The 15017-nt window shown below is 36.5% G+C and overlaps 1 protein-coding gene across 1 annotated transcript in view; it reads right to left on the bottom strand.

Moving 5' to 3' along the window:
• LOC106875800 (nuclear receptor coactivator 4) overlaps window positions 1-9666 on the bottom strand; it is a 30047-nt gene extending 20381 nt beyond the window's left edge. Inside the window, exon 1 of the mRNA XM_014924069.2 lies at window positions 9519-9666. The gene's annotated coding sequence lies outside the window, so the exon portion shown is untranslated. The remainder of the gene's footprint in view (window positions 1-9518) is intronic.
• Between the last annotated feature and the right edge of the window lie 5351 nt (window positions 9667-15017).

Below are 15017 nucleotides of genomic sequence, written 5' to 3'. Positions count from 1 at the left end.
ATGTGGCTAAGAAGCTTCCCAGCAATGTAGTCTAGGGTTCAGTCCCACTGTGTAGCACCTTGGGCAAATGTCTTCTACTATAGCCCCAGGCAGACCAAAGCTTTGTGAGTGCATTTGGTATGCAGAAACTGTGGGGGGGGGGTCCTTGTCTAGACATCAAGCGATAGTTAAAAATGAGCATCATCATCATCATCATCATACAAGTGAGATTATTTCTTTCCAGTTTTCCTTGGGAAACATGTCTAGCTATAAAAAAATATTACTTTCTTGAAAACAGGTAATGGGTTGGCAACAGAAAGGCATCCAGCCATAGAAAATCTACCTTAACAAATTCCATCTGATCCATGGGAGCGTGGATAAGTAAATGTTAAATGACAATGATAACTATATTCATTATATTCACCCTGTCAGCTATTCCCCAAATCTAAATAACCTTCACCCTCTTCATGCATTCTTGCTGTCTCTATCTACACACACTCCTGTTCTTCTGTGCTTACTCACTTCTATTCACTTTGTACCTTGAAGATTTCTCAAGACACTTCACTCCTACTATTCTAACTCCCTTTTCAATTCCTCTTCAGTTACTCCTATTCACTCTTCTATAAACATGAGCAAACATGTAGTTCCTCTTTGACAAAGTCCCATCTTTCATAGCTCTGTTCTGGTCCCATCTTTCAAAGCTTAACCTCTCAAATCCCAGAATAAAGCTACCTCTATTTACTGTAGCCCTATTCAGACAAAGGAGATCTTAGTCTTGCAGGCTGCACAACAACTTCACTAGTGTTAATGTTACGAAAAAATAGCACCCAGTACTCTCTGTAAATTGGTTGGTGTTAAGAAGGACATCTACATGTAGAAACCACGCCAAAGTAGACACTGGAGCATAATGCAGTACTCAGACCCATCGAATCCTGTCAAACTGTCCGATCCATACCAGCATGGAAGGTGGGTGTTAAATGATGATGATAACAATGATGATCACACACACAGAGTTCTTTCACTTTCTGTCTATCACACTGGTCATCTTGGGACCATACTAGAAGACACTTGCTCAAGATGCAGCATAGTGGGATTGAACCTGTAACCTTGTGTTTAATAACCAAATTTCTTTACATAGCATGCCTATCTAGCCTTATGTTCAAGTAATTCATTAAACTTATGTTTTCTAAAATGTAAAGAGAGTGCTAGTGGCATGTGAAAAGCACCCACTATACTCTTGGTGTTAGGAAGGGCAGCCAGCTGCAGAAACATTGGCAGATCAGATTGGAGCCTGGTGCAGCCTTCTGGCTCTCCAGACCTCAGTCAAACCATCCAACCCATGCCAGCATGGAAAACAGACGTTAAACAATGATGATCATGAGAGAATAACATTAAAACTGTTTCTTATGCTTAAACCTATTCAAGTAGAGATTATATGACATGCAAAGTATTTAACCCATTTTATCCTACAGAACTTTTTTCTCTTTCTTGAAACCCATGACGTAATTATAGGTCAGAGCACGAGAAAACAATAAATACATAAAAAGTTAAAGAAGCAAATACACCCAATTTTACATAAGTGAAAACAAAATAAATAATTCAATATGGCGTCAAGGATATTATCATTGTCATTCTTTTTTACTTCTGCTTTTCCATGCGAGTATGAAATAGATGGGATATTTAGAGATGGTGTTTTGTGACTGGATATCTTTCCTGATGCCATTCTTTTTAGTTACTTCTTACAACAATAGGGACAGTGTATACCTATTCTAAACACCAGTACTCACAAAAGCAACTTGGTCAGAGAGAATTATTTCATATCTCAATTGCCAAGTTTCCTTTGAATAGATGGGATGGTGAAAATTCAAATGCCATCTATATTATATAACTGGTGACATGGCATGTTTGATTTAGTCTTTCTTCAAAATACTAGAAATATAATCTTGCATCAGTACGAGTAGAATAAAAAAAAATAGGATAAATAATTGAAAAACTAATGCCTGATATAGTTTCTTTTTTTTTATGGGTTACTCATTATCATCATCATCATTTAATGTCCGTTGTCCATGCTGGCATGGGTTGGATGGTTTGACCGGGCTGGTATGCTGGAAAAACCATCCAACCCATGCCAGCATGGACAACCGATGTTAAATGATGATGATGAGTAACCCAACCAAAATAGCAAAAACAATCTGACAAATGTACCAGTCATGTTAAGTATATAATTTTGATTTACCACTTAACATAGCTGGAATAATTATTTATATTTTAATTAACCCAAGGTAGGATAAATGCAATTCTTTGTTCAATATCATATCTACTGGTGACAAACTGGCATAGTAGTCAGAGTTTCAGATAGAACACTTTGTGGTATTTGTTCTAACTCTCAGCACTTGGAGTTCAAATCTCACCAAAGTCATTTTTAACATTCACCCTTTCAGGATTGATAAAAAAAATATACCAAAGCAGGACAGTGGAGTAATGGGACTGTAAGAATGTCAGACTGGATTCCTCACAGTATTTTTTCTTGTTCTTTGTATTCTGAGTTCAAATCCTGCTGAGGCCTACATAGGTGGTAAACCTAATCCATTACCCAGTTTAAAACCACCACCTGGCACCTAGGGTGCCTTTAGCAGAATCCACTCTGTAGGAAAAGACCCTTTTCTCTCCCTACCACCAGTCTTGTAGACCCTGTAAAAGATCATACAGTCACTTTCCTAATGAGAAAAAATAGTTTATGCTGAATGTCAAAGTTTACAATACAAAACTTAAATTGAATAGTTAAGCTTGTTATTACTGGTATTCCTGCTGTGGCTATTATTATATGCATTTGCCCAAGTTAGCAAACAAGTCAGATAACTAGACCGAGAATTCTCACACTCATGCCCCACTTCTCTAAACTTCCCATGTCAAATACGATTAACTGCCATTACTCCAATTACAACCGACAACTGCCATCACTCCAACTATTGTGACCAACAATCATTACTCCAATCTGTTAGTCAACCGTAAACTTACTACTACGCCTCTTCTAGAAATTGATACATGCCAAATAAATAGACCAGCTTTCCTTAAGCTCTATTCGCTGCCCTACCCTCATGGCATCTTCATATGTGCAAACAAAACTGCCAGACTACTGAAGCTCATCCCTACCAATGGCACGTTACCCAGCCCGAACAAACTTCAAAACTGTCAGGCTACTACAGTAAAATACAATTAAGAAAATGAAATTAGAATTAGAGAAAACAGCCAAGCCATTAAAGAGAGACACCAAGATACTGAAAATGCTCCTGCTAATTTAACCCCTTTTTCCACTAACAAAAATACTAAGATCTTGATCTGGCATTGCAATGTCCTCTAATAATCTCTGGTAAGCTAATTCAATAAGAAGCCTTTTTTTAAAAGAGTGATAATAAAACAAAGAAGGAGAAAACAAGCAAGAAAGCTCCTTAAAAGATAGTTTTGATTTGCATCAACAGACTGGATTGCTAGAAACTGAGTAGAATATATCACTTGAGTAGCCATAAGAAGTAGATATGAACATTTAACTCTCACTTCTTGAACAAAACAACATGCACTCAAAATAGCCGTGATTAATCATATAACTATCTACAAAATAAAAAAAAACCGGCTTAAGAGACATCTTTAAAAAACCAAAGGTATCAGCCTATTTACCATTGCCTACTAATTGCTCACTGACAAAATAATTTACCAAATTTACCAGATATTTTACTGTGTAAAATACTTCTAATATAAGCTGCTGAATTTCTTGAAATGGCCAACAAATTTACTTTCTTTGACAACTATACCAAATAACCATTACTATTGGGAATTTCTTTACCAAGATGACCTATTTAATTTAAGGTAATATGATGATGAATATATATAAGCTTTTGCATACGTTACATTTGACAAGTAAACATAGAGTGTACAATGTTAAACATAGAGTGTACAATGTTAAACATAGAATGTACAATGTTACTGTACAGAACCTAAACCGACAACATGACATGTCCTAGTTAGCAGTTAAAAATAGTAAAAACTATATATCTAATGGTATACAAATATCTAAATTTAGAATGATGCAACATTTCTCACCTTTCCATTACAATATAGAGAAATGGAAGTAAAATTTTTTTAAGAAAGACAATTATATAAGTGAAAGGATTTTCAAGACAAGATTTTTCTTGTTGGGATAAAGATAGTTCCAGATATCATCTATTAATTAATTTAAGAGATGTCACTAGCTATAGCTGATACAGTATCAAAGAAAAATAACAGTTTTCAGAGCTAAGTAGATCATTTTATCATTTATCAAGTGCTTTAATTTCAGTAGTTAGTGCAGTGGTCTTGCAAACCAGGGGTTACAAGTTTGATCTTTATTAGATGCTGTTGCGAGCCTTTCTATGGGAACTGACATGGCTGTGCAGTTAAGAAGCTTACTTCCCAACTACATGGTCCTGGTTTCAGTTCCACTGTGCAGCACCTTGCGCAAGTGTCATCTGCTACAGGCCCTGGCTCACCAAAGCCTTGTGAGTGGATTTGGAAGATGGTAACTGAACATTAAAAGCACCTGTACCAGTGCCACATAAATGCACTTGTGCTAGTGTTGTGTAAAAGCAACCGGTAGACTCTGTAAAGCAGTTGGCATTATTAGGAAGGACATCCAGCCACAGAAACTACACCAAAACAGATATAGAGCTTGGGCAGATCTTCAGCTGGCCAACTCCTGTCAAACCATCAAACTCATGCCAGCATGGAAAATAGACGTTAAACGGTGATGATGATGAGATATATATATATATAAACTGTGCAAATATAGATATCAGAGCTTGATGCAGTCCTTGGACACATTGGATAAGGTCAAAGCATCCAACCTAAACCAGAATGGAACATGGAGGTTAAATGATAATGACGATATACATGTAAGTGTGTGCCTATGCATACCCTTACCCAGACATCACATGATGGTTGTAAATGAGCAACATCATCATGCCTGTGACGTTATTCATTTTCTGTCTTCTGTGAAAAACATGTCAGACCATGAGGAAATATTACCTTCCTTGCAAACAGCTGAGAGTTGGTGACAAGAAGGGCACCTGGCTATAGAAAAATCTGCCTCTCTCTGTGCCATACAATCATGGATGGAAGAAGGCATGGCTGTGTGGTAGGAAGTTTTTTTCCTAACCACATGGTTCTAGGTTCAGTCCCACTACATGGGACCTTGGGCAAGTGTCTTCTATTATAATCTCATGCTGACCACTTGTGAGTGGATTTGGTAGACAGAAACTGAAAGAAGCCCACTGTGTTTTTTCGTGTCTGTATTTGTCCCCCTCCCCCCACTATTTGACAACTGGTGTTGGGTGTGTTTATGTCCCCATAACTTTGTGGTTCAGCAAAAGAAAAAAAAAAAGAGAAAAACTGGTGTTAGTTCATTCAACTAAACTTCTACAAGGTTATGCCCCAGCATGGCCACAGTCTAATGACTGAGACAAGTAAACGGTAACTTATCTATTTATTTTTTACTCCAAATAATCGCAATATTGACATTTCAGTTTCCAAATTCACATTGGTTATCAATTATAAAAGTAATATTATGCAACCAATAAAAAAATTAGAATTTCAGTTTATTAAAAACAGAAGTCATAAATTTAAACATTCAACCAGTTTAAAATTTGTGTTGATCCACAAAGTGGCACACATTTTGGATTCTCCACAATAGGGTTAGGCCTATCAGATGTAAGTTGAGGTGTATTAACAAGAACAAGAGCACTTGGAGAGTGCAAACCTCCACCAAGGCAACACCAACGTGTTGGAGATGATTTTTAAAATGAGAATATCTCAAATAAACTCAACTGTTCTCACAAACAAGAATACTAAAAATGAACCCAACCACTCACAAACATTTAAAAAAACAAAAAAAAACGGAAAAATAATCCAGAATCCTTGTCTGGTACTGGATCAATCCCAAAATCGAACCAATTTGTGCCAGTCACAAGGCCAAACATCTCTGAAAGTTTTATCCGAATCCATCCAGTGGTTCTTGAGATATCTTGTTCACAGACAAACAAACAAACACAATTGACAACAATACCTCCGCCTTTGCTAAGGTGGCGGTAATAAAGTTCAGTGTGTACTAGGGATTTTGTAATTTTAAATTTATAGTTGTAGAAGTAGTAACACAAATGCAAAACAAATGCTCCACTGATTCTCAGAACCAGATATATAGTTTATACTCTAAGGAGGATGTTTGATTCTTCAGCTTAAGATTTTAGCATTTTAAAAATTTTGCAATTTTTCTTGTCATGCATAAATGAAACAGACTTTTGATCTGTCGCTAAATTCAAATGTTTTGAGGAGAAATTTATCTATTTTGTCACAGCTTCTAAAACTGCAAAGGTTTCATTTTCAATGTCACAAGAATTTTTTTTTGCAGTTTTATTTAAGGACCTTGATAAAAATGCCACAAGTCTACCATCTTATGATAATGTTGCAGCAATAGTTTCATCATGAGCATCTGTTTCTTAAGTTAAAACAAATCATCATTAGCTGCCCATTTAGTATAATTTTTAAATGGAACTTATATACTTTACAGCATCCTCAGATAGAGGGAAATTTTCACCAACAGCTTAATTTACAAAGAGAAGAAAGATATCAATTTTGTGTAATATGCAAAACATCCATTGTAATTGATTACTATTTTCAAGCATAGCTATTCAGAGTCGGTTCATAATTCTCTAAGCGAAATTAATAGATATCAGCTTTGATCAAGCAGCCCTATGGCATGCAGGTAATCAGCTGAATGACAAACAATACCCAGATCTTTCTACTTATATCATGTCTCTGTCTCAAAATGCAGCAATGACAGTCTAGACATTTTGCACTCTTTTCACCACCCAGTCTATTCCTGAACACCCATAGATTCTAGTGATGCCCAGAATGTAACAATCGGTGTCCTTTGCACCCAATATTTGTTTTAGGCCAGTGAGGATTTGATGTTGTAGCTATTTCTGTAATTATGTGTTTATTTTTGTTTGGACTGAGTGGGAGATAATATTTTGAGAAAGTTGTATTTGTGCTCTATGGTGTTGTATAAGTATTTGGGTGTTTAGAAGTGATTTTCCATGTAAAAGCTGGCACTGAGCAGATTGAAGTTTAGAGCAGCAACAAACTGTCACACACACATTCAGATGGTTTTCATCATCATCATCGTCGTCGTTTAACGTCTGCTTTCCATGCTAGCATGGGTTGGACAATTTGACTGAGGACTGGTGAAACCAGATGGTTACACCAGGCTTCAATCTGATTTGGCAGAGTTTCTACAGCTGGATGCCCTTCCTAACGCCAACCACTCCAAGAGTGTAGTGGGTGCTTTTACGTGCCACCGGCACGAAGGCCAGTCAGGCGGTACTGGCAACGGCCACGCACTATTTAAAAATCTTTGTTCTATTGCATACATGGCTTGTATACAACCAATTCTGATGCATAGTATGCATTGTAGATTATTGTACTTTGCTGTACAGAGAGTTGGGGCCCAGTAGGACTGACAAAGTCTGTGATAGAGCTAATGTATTGTTTACACACCATTGTTAATGTTTGTTTCTGTTGGCTAAATCTGATGCACAAATTGCTCTAAAAATATATATGCTTCATTTTGCTTTTTTAATATGTCTTCTGTGAATGTTGTGGAGGAGTTGGATGTAACACCTCATACTTTTGTCATCCGTCTGTGTGTGTGTGTGTGTGTGTGTGTGTGGTATGTTTATACTGTGTATGAGAGTTGGCTATATCAGATGTTCTTTGGTGTTGCTCATCAGAGATGGGATAGTGATTTTGGTAGATGTGGAGTCAGATTTCTTGGTGATTAAAGTAGGTTGGAGTAGTTGTGTGGCAATATGTGGAGAATAGTAGGAGGATGCGAGTGTGATGTCATTTGCACATGAGACTGTCTGTACTTACACGCCTTTTGTAAAGGTGTGTAAAAGTTGTATAGGTGTAGGTTGAAAAGAGTGATTAAGAGGATGGATTCTTGTGATGCACCATTGACGAAACTGCAGATTCTGTTGAGAGCCATAACAAATAGCTCTAACAATTCTGATTTGATCAGGGCATAATAGCTTGCTTTCTACTTGTGTGTGTGTGTGTGTGTGTGTGTGTGCGCGCATCTATCTGTGTGTGAGTGTGTATACAATTAAATGTGTGTGTGTGTATCTATCTTTGTGATAAAATGTGATAAAATGATTACAAGTAATGTTCTGGGGGATCAGTTTAATCGTCTGTACACTCCAGTATATTTGAAGTTTGCTTTCTACATGTATATATATAACTTCAAATATACTGGAGTGTACAAACGATTAAACTGATCCCCCAGGACATTACTTGTAATCATTTTATCACATTTCAGTACAGTGTAAAGTTGACAGTAGCAAGGTTTGGATTCACAACAGCAAGCTAACAAAGATCCGATCAATTGGTCCTTGTTATCTTCCTCGCCAACGAAAAGAAGAAAAAAAGCTCTAACTGAATAAACTCCATCAAACCATATATATACTTTACATTAGTGGTTACCAACTAGTGTGCGACGACGCCCCCGAGTTTTGTATAGCCTTCAGTAATTAAGGATGTCGCAGGATTTTAGATTTAAATAACAATTGACAAAAATATCAAAGTCCATATTCTAAAATCGGAGTGAATTTTGAGGGAGAAATGCACTTAGTGTGTACCATATTTTGCTCTGGAATTCATATTTTCTCCGTTAGAATAAAATAAAGGAGTCGCTTATCCTCAGCGTTGGGAGATAGAGTAATGATACCAATTAAACATTGGAAACCACTGTTCTATATAGTTGTTATAAATAAATGTATAAACTTCACACTAATGTAATTTTTTGACTGTCTTTTTCTTTTCTTTGTTATTTGAATTAACGAGAACTTTTAGACATGTGTCTATTAATTTAAAAGCGCGCGGGGAGGGGGTTTGACAAATACATGAATTCAGACATTGGCGGAATCCCATCATTATGTATGCAATTTTTGCATACATAATGTAAAAAAATTTAGTCATTTCAATAAATCCTTTGTCTTACGATTTAAAGACAATTTAAAAAGAAAAAGAATATAAGGAGGAAAATGTCCATGTCAAAAGTAGAGGATGTTTGAATGTCAAAATCCAGCTGATCTAAGATATTACATAAAACGAGTGAATACTATCGTAATAAAAAAAGGTTATGTCATAGTTAGAATTATTACCATATTATATGCTATTGGTCTTTTTTCCTTTTAATGAATTATTTATGCATTTGAAATTTATGCATTTGACGAAATATGTGTTTAAAAAGGCAAATAAATATGGGTGGATAAAACATAATCATTATCAGAACATCGCCGAACAAGCGTTACAAAAATGGAATTATAAACAGCACAAAGTTAAGAATGGTGTATAAAATAATAGAATGAATGAAGATATATCAGAAAAGATAAATTGAGTACAATTTTAAGAAGTATAAACATATTAAAAGTAAAAGTTAATTCGACACATACCAAAAAGGTCAACACAGGAAGCGCTTTTCATTGAGGTAAAAGAATGACGTTAAATGAAAATCGGCAACTTCCGTTAAACATCGGCTATCTCCGTCCTGAATTATTAAAAGCCTCGGTTGGAAGGAATTGGTTTACGTGTCAGCAGCAAATAGCTGTTATGGTGGCTTTATTTTTTTCTTTTTTATTCTTTCTCTCTTGCTAGCTACGTACAGACAGCATTATAATGAGCAATTGCCAAACCAATTCACTGTCACAGCGATGAAGTGGAGGCTTCAACTATCTTTTCCCGATAGCGTTGACGAACATCGTCGTCGATTTACTGCCGATACTAGTGGTTTCCCACTGTCACCGATCCCGATCCAAAGGTATATATGTGCCTGATGGTGGTACAGATATGCGTCACTTGCCTCTTTGTACCCTTGTCGCTGCACTAGATAGGTGAATCGCAGTCTCCGAGATATAATCTGGGAAGCCGCTGTCACTGATATAAGTATCGATGACAGTGGTGGCCTTTCGAACCATCTAGCGACCCTAGGCGCACGGAAAACAGGACTCCGTATCCGGGCGTTAGCCATCACTGCTATCCAATCTAGTGGACTCCGAGATCACCGACATGTCCACTGACGCTGGGAATCCTGTGACTGAATGGTACCTCATTTCCAGGCCTTATGAAAGTGGAAGTATTTACTTTGTTAAAAGCAGGTGTTTTCCGGGGTCGAAAATGAAGGTTATTTTCTTATAAAAAAAAAAACCAAAGTAAACTAGTGCACAGCAGAATGCTGGTTACATATTACAAAGCAGCCAATGTGGTATTTGTGGCCCGTCTTCAAAGAAATATTTACTCGCATCTACATTAACTATACTTCCATTGATATCTTGCATATTTTCTGAGGAAAAACTTCGTTTCGGTTATTTCCACCATAAGATGTTCCTCAAACATGCTCTCTTAATTACATACAGCAACAAAGAATACTGATATTTCCTTCTAAAATTTTAAAGTAATCCAAAATATGGCATTGCCGCGGGAGATTGCAAGATTAAGGAAGAGCCAAGCAGGCCTCAAGAGTATCACTTAGTACTTTAGGAAGAGAAATAAACGATGACAAAATATTCTCTGTCAGCAACCTGATACCCCAGAACGTCTTTAATACTATAGCTGAAAAATATAAATTGCCATCAAACTACAGTATTTTAGGATTTTGTTCCGTTTATCTGCTAACATACTTGCTCCCATCTCTACCACAGCATCTAGAACATTCATAAGAGACCTGCAGCCTGCGGAACATTCTGAATGGCACACCTAACAAACGCATTACTTTGAATTTTTTAGTGGCATGGCCTGCTTAATGATGAGCTACGTCTCATGCTTCTGGCTTCTGGAAAAAGGTCTCCTGTCACTGATCTATGATATGTAGAGACAAAAGAATCTGTAACAATGATGTCTTATATGAGGCATCTACCTCTAGCTCAAGGTCTCTTCCTAATGTCATGCAGACTTGTGTTCATCTGTGGTAATGGTTGTCTTAAAGTATTTTGAGAAGAAAATGAGTGTCCCTTGTTGCAGTGATAATATGAGAGTTTGCTTGCCCTTTCTGACTTATTATTGCCATTGTCTATTTACTTTCATAAATTGGTAATCTTTAAAAATAAACTTATTAGATATTCACCTTCAGGAGTGGACCGGGATGGGGACTGAGGGGCACATGTCCCCCTCAAGAAAAGAAGTGCGCCCTTCTAAATAATGTTACTATGCCCTTTTCTCCTGGAATTGTATTCCCTTCTGACAAGGACTGGATTAAGACCCACTGAAGCCCTAAGCACTTATAAGATTTTAGTGCCCACATAAAAGATTAATATAAACAATAACAAACCATAAAATCAATTTTAATTTTTCAAAATGAAGCAAAACAGTAAGAGGGAAAATAATGTTTATTTTTGTATACTTCCACTTTATATTTGAAAAGTTTCTTCCAACTTTTTTGAATTGTAAAGTCTTCAATCACATCCTCAAATTAATCTTAGGTAGCACATCTGGCATCCCGAATATTATTTTAGCAAGTTTAAAGTGATTTCTTTTGTACCATAAATCATTGACCATTTCTGTAGTGCCCTCCCCCTCCTTCCTTTGATGCCCTAAGCATGTGCGTATTTTGCTTAATGGTTAATCCAGCGCTGCTTCTGACCTTGTGCCCACCCTTTGAAAAATTCCTGGGACCGCACCTGATCTTATTTGGATAGATTCTATGAACAATCAAATAGTTTGGAACCTAAGTGCAACATAAAAGCCACATAAACATATGCTAATCTGAAACTGTTCCCGTTTTATTCAATTTGCATTCTTGAGTAATTAATTACGAGATCAATATTAATGCTCCAAAAATATATCTCTTCAAGCAACTGCTTTCGAAATAATTTACAGGAAAAGAAACTTTTACTGAAACCATTTTACAACATTGTGGAAAATGTTCAACATTTTAGACATATTTTTCAGTTTGCAATTTAGTTTGACATTTCAATCAAACCTCACTAATGTATGCAAGATGTTAGGTGACCATCCACTCTCCATAAACTATATAGAGGGTGTAAACTTCATTCAAAAAATTGTATCTTGTATAAATAGGTTCAGTATTTGAAATTTTCTGCTAGTAATTGTATTGAAACAGAAATAAATTTTCAAGATGAGTCCACTTGTGTATGCTCAGGTACTTGCAACAGAAATATGCATAACATGGTGATCAGCGAAGATTACAAAACTTGAGGTCCTAGATCAGTATTTCTCGATGGCGGCAGTTCGTGTCACTCCACTCACTGGAGGCAAAAAGAGAATTCTTGGGGTCAAAAAGTAGGAGTAAATTTGTTGGAAGGGGGTCAAAAATGTATTCAAGCAACAATTGAAATCAGCTTATTTTTAAATGCCTTGTCAAGATTTTGAAATATTTTGGGAGTTATATATATATATATATATATGGTCAGTGATGTTGAAGAGAATTGATATGAGAGTTACAATGAGATAGGAGTCGTCATTCAAAAGTTTCTCTGCCAGTTTAATGATGAGTATGCATTCAACATTCAGTTCTTAATGAGGAGTGTACACGAGTGTTCTTATTTGTGTTATTATTTATTATAGACTTTTGTGGCAGCAAACTGGCAGAATAATTAGCATGCCAGACAAAAATGTTTAACAGCATTTTGTTCTGTGTTCAATTTCTGTTGAGCTTGACTTTTCCTTTCATTTTTTCAAGGTCAATAAAATAAGTACCAGTTGAACACTGGGGTCAATGTAATCAGCTTACCCCACCCAGAAATTGCTGGCCTTGTACCAAAATTTGAAACCATTATTTATTATAGATTTTCTGTTTAGTGTTCTAATGCTCCTTAAGTTTTGCATTTTTCCTTGACTTCATTGTTACTTTTCAAAACTTCATTTAAACACTCAATTACAGCTTGTGCTGTTAAGACTAAAGTGTTTAAAATATTGCTTTCTCGTGATTAAAATTCATAAGGCGTGCTAACATGTATGAATTCTATTTTCTTTTGATATTGCTGCAGGTTTCCAAGGGAGGATACAACTTTGGCCTACTTTTCATGAATAAAGGCTACTTTAACTTCAGCTTGTGTTACTAAAATGATAACATAATTAATATTTGTGTGCTTTGTAGTGCATTCACAGCAAGCAAATTAGTGCCATTTAAATATAAAAAATAGCCTGGCAATTCAATTAATTGTGATGAAATGTTCTATAACTAGCACAACAACAAAATTGAAAGAATGATTAAGTCTAACAATGAATGATAGTATAAAGACAAAATTTGTGAATCTGAGAGGGTTTTTTTTTTCCATACCAATTGCACCATTTTTCAAAAGATACATCTAACTGCACCCCAGTTTTGTTTATAAATTGCACATTTCTTAAAATAGCTTACTGTAATTACATAATGCACAAGTCTCATTACTAACATCAAGCAGTGTCAGTACCAGCATTTTGTTTTAGCCTGAGCAAAGTTCAGCCAGAAAACTATGGAGACAGATAAATTTCATATAAGTAATATCACGAGTTTTCATGTAACAAGTCAAATTCAAAGATACTTTTTTTGCTTCATTGCAAACTTAGTACAGCCAGCTTGTCACTTATCGGCGAGTATGGCTTGGTAACATGTACCATGCCTTCTCTGATTGTCCTAGATGTCTGTGTAGTAGTGAATAGACATAGACACCATCTCAGCCTCCTCATCCTTAATCCAGTGGAACATCCAAGATATGACGCCTTGCAAGTGGGAGGATTGCACCAGCACTTTAACTGGTACTCATTATTACAGCTGAGCAGATTGAAGAAATGTGAAATGAAGCATGTTCCTCCAGGACATAACATGGTCTGAGAATCAAAATTATGACTTCTATGATTGCGCACCAAACACCATAAGCACCCGGTCATGTGATATCGCCATTGCAAATTTAAAATAGTATGAGACATAACTGGCAGAAAAGATTTTAAATAAGTTACAATATGAACAGAATGAATGACTGACTGGATCCCTTTTGATCATGAATGACCATGGGATTGCACCTTTAATTTATCCTCTGAGACACAAGTCTGAGTAAGGCTGTTTATGGAAGACCAGTAGTTGCCCATGCATACCATCCTCCCCTCTTCACACCACTGATATTCTCCAAGGGAAAGACAAAGGCCAGTACAGCTTGGCACCAGTGCTGTCACAACTCATTTCTACAGCTGAGCAAATTGGAGCAATGTGAAAATAAAGTGTCTTGCTCAAGAATGCAATACAAAGCCCAGTCCGGGAATCAAACTCACTACTTCATGATTGTAAGCCTGATGCTCTAACCCAAGGGTGGGTAAACTCCCGCCCATGCGCACAATTGCACCCATAGGCTGGTATATTTGTATGTTCAAAATATAGCCAATTTTTCAATTATAAAATTTTACATGATACTCGTATGCCTATTTGCAACCTAGGTTGCGTTTCCATGATGACTTAAAACAGTTAAACTTTATGTGTTAATTTAATGTCTTAAACTTATCTTTATTAATGTATATTGCTTTATACAAAGATAAATACAAGATTTACACAGATATAAGAGTTAGAACCTGTGATCTGCCTGCAGGCCTTTTTCTTTAGAAATTTTTGCCTGCCACACTAAAAAGTTTCCCCACTGTGCCATGTGTCAAGTTACAATATGAATTACCAATGTGCCAGAAGGGAGGCTAGGCGACAGGTTTATTTAGCCAGAGGGGAAGCAGATAAGGAAAGATTTGCCAATGTTCTGCGCCGTGAGGACCAAAGACTCGAGGTATTTCGGGTTGCAAGACAGTGTAGGAGAGAGAATAGTGATGTTGTAGGAGAGAAATGTGTTCGCATGGATGATGGTACGCTTGCATTAAATGAGGATGCAAAGAAAGAGGTCTGGAGATGCCACTACGATAGATTGCTTAATAAAGAGAATGAATGGGAGAAAGAGAGCCTGCCTTATGTCGACCCAATA

Source organism: Octopus bimaculoides, chromosome 5, assembly GCF_001194135.2.
Source record: "Octopus bimaculoides isolate UCB-OBI-ISO-001 chromosome 5, ASM119413v2, whole genome shotgun sequence".
NCBI lineage: Eukaryota > Metazoa > Mollusca > Cephalopoda > Octopoda > Octopodidae > Octopus > Octopus bimaculoides.
This window is presented reverse-complemented; position numbering and strand designations above follow the sequence as displayed.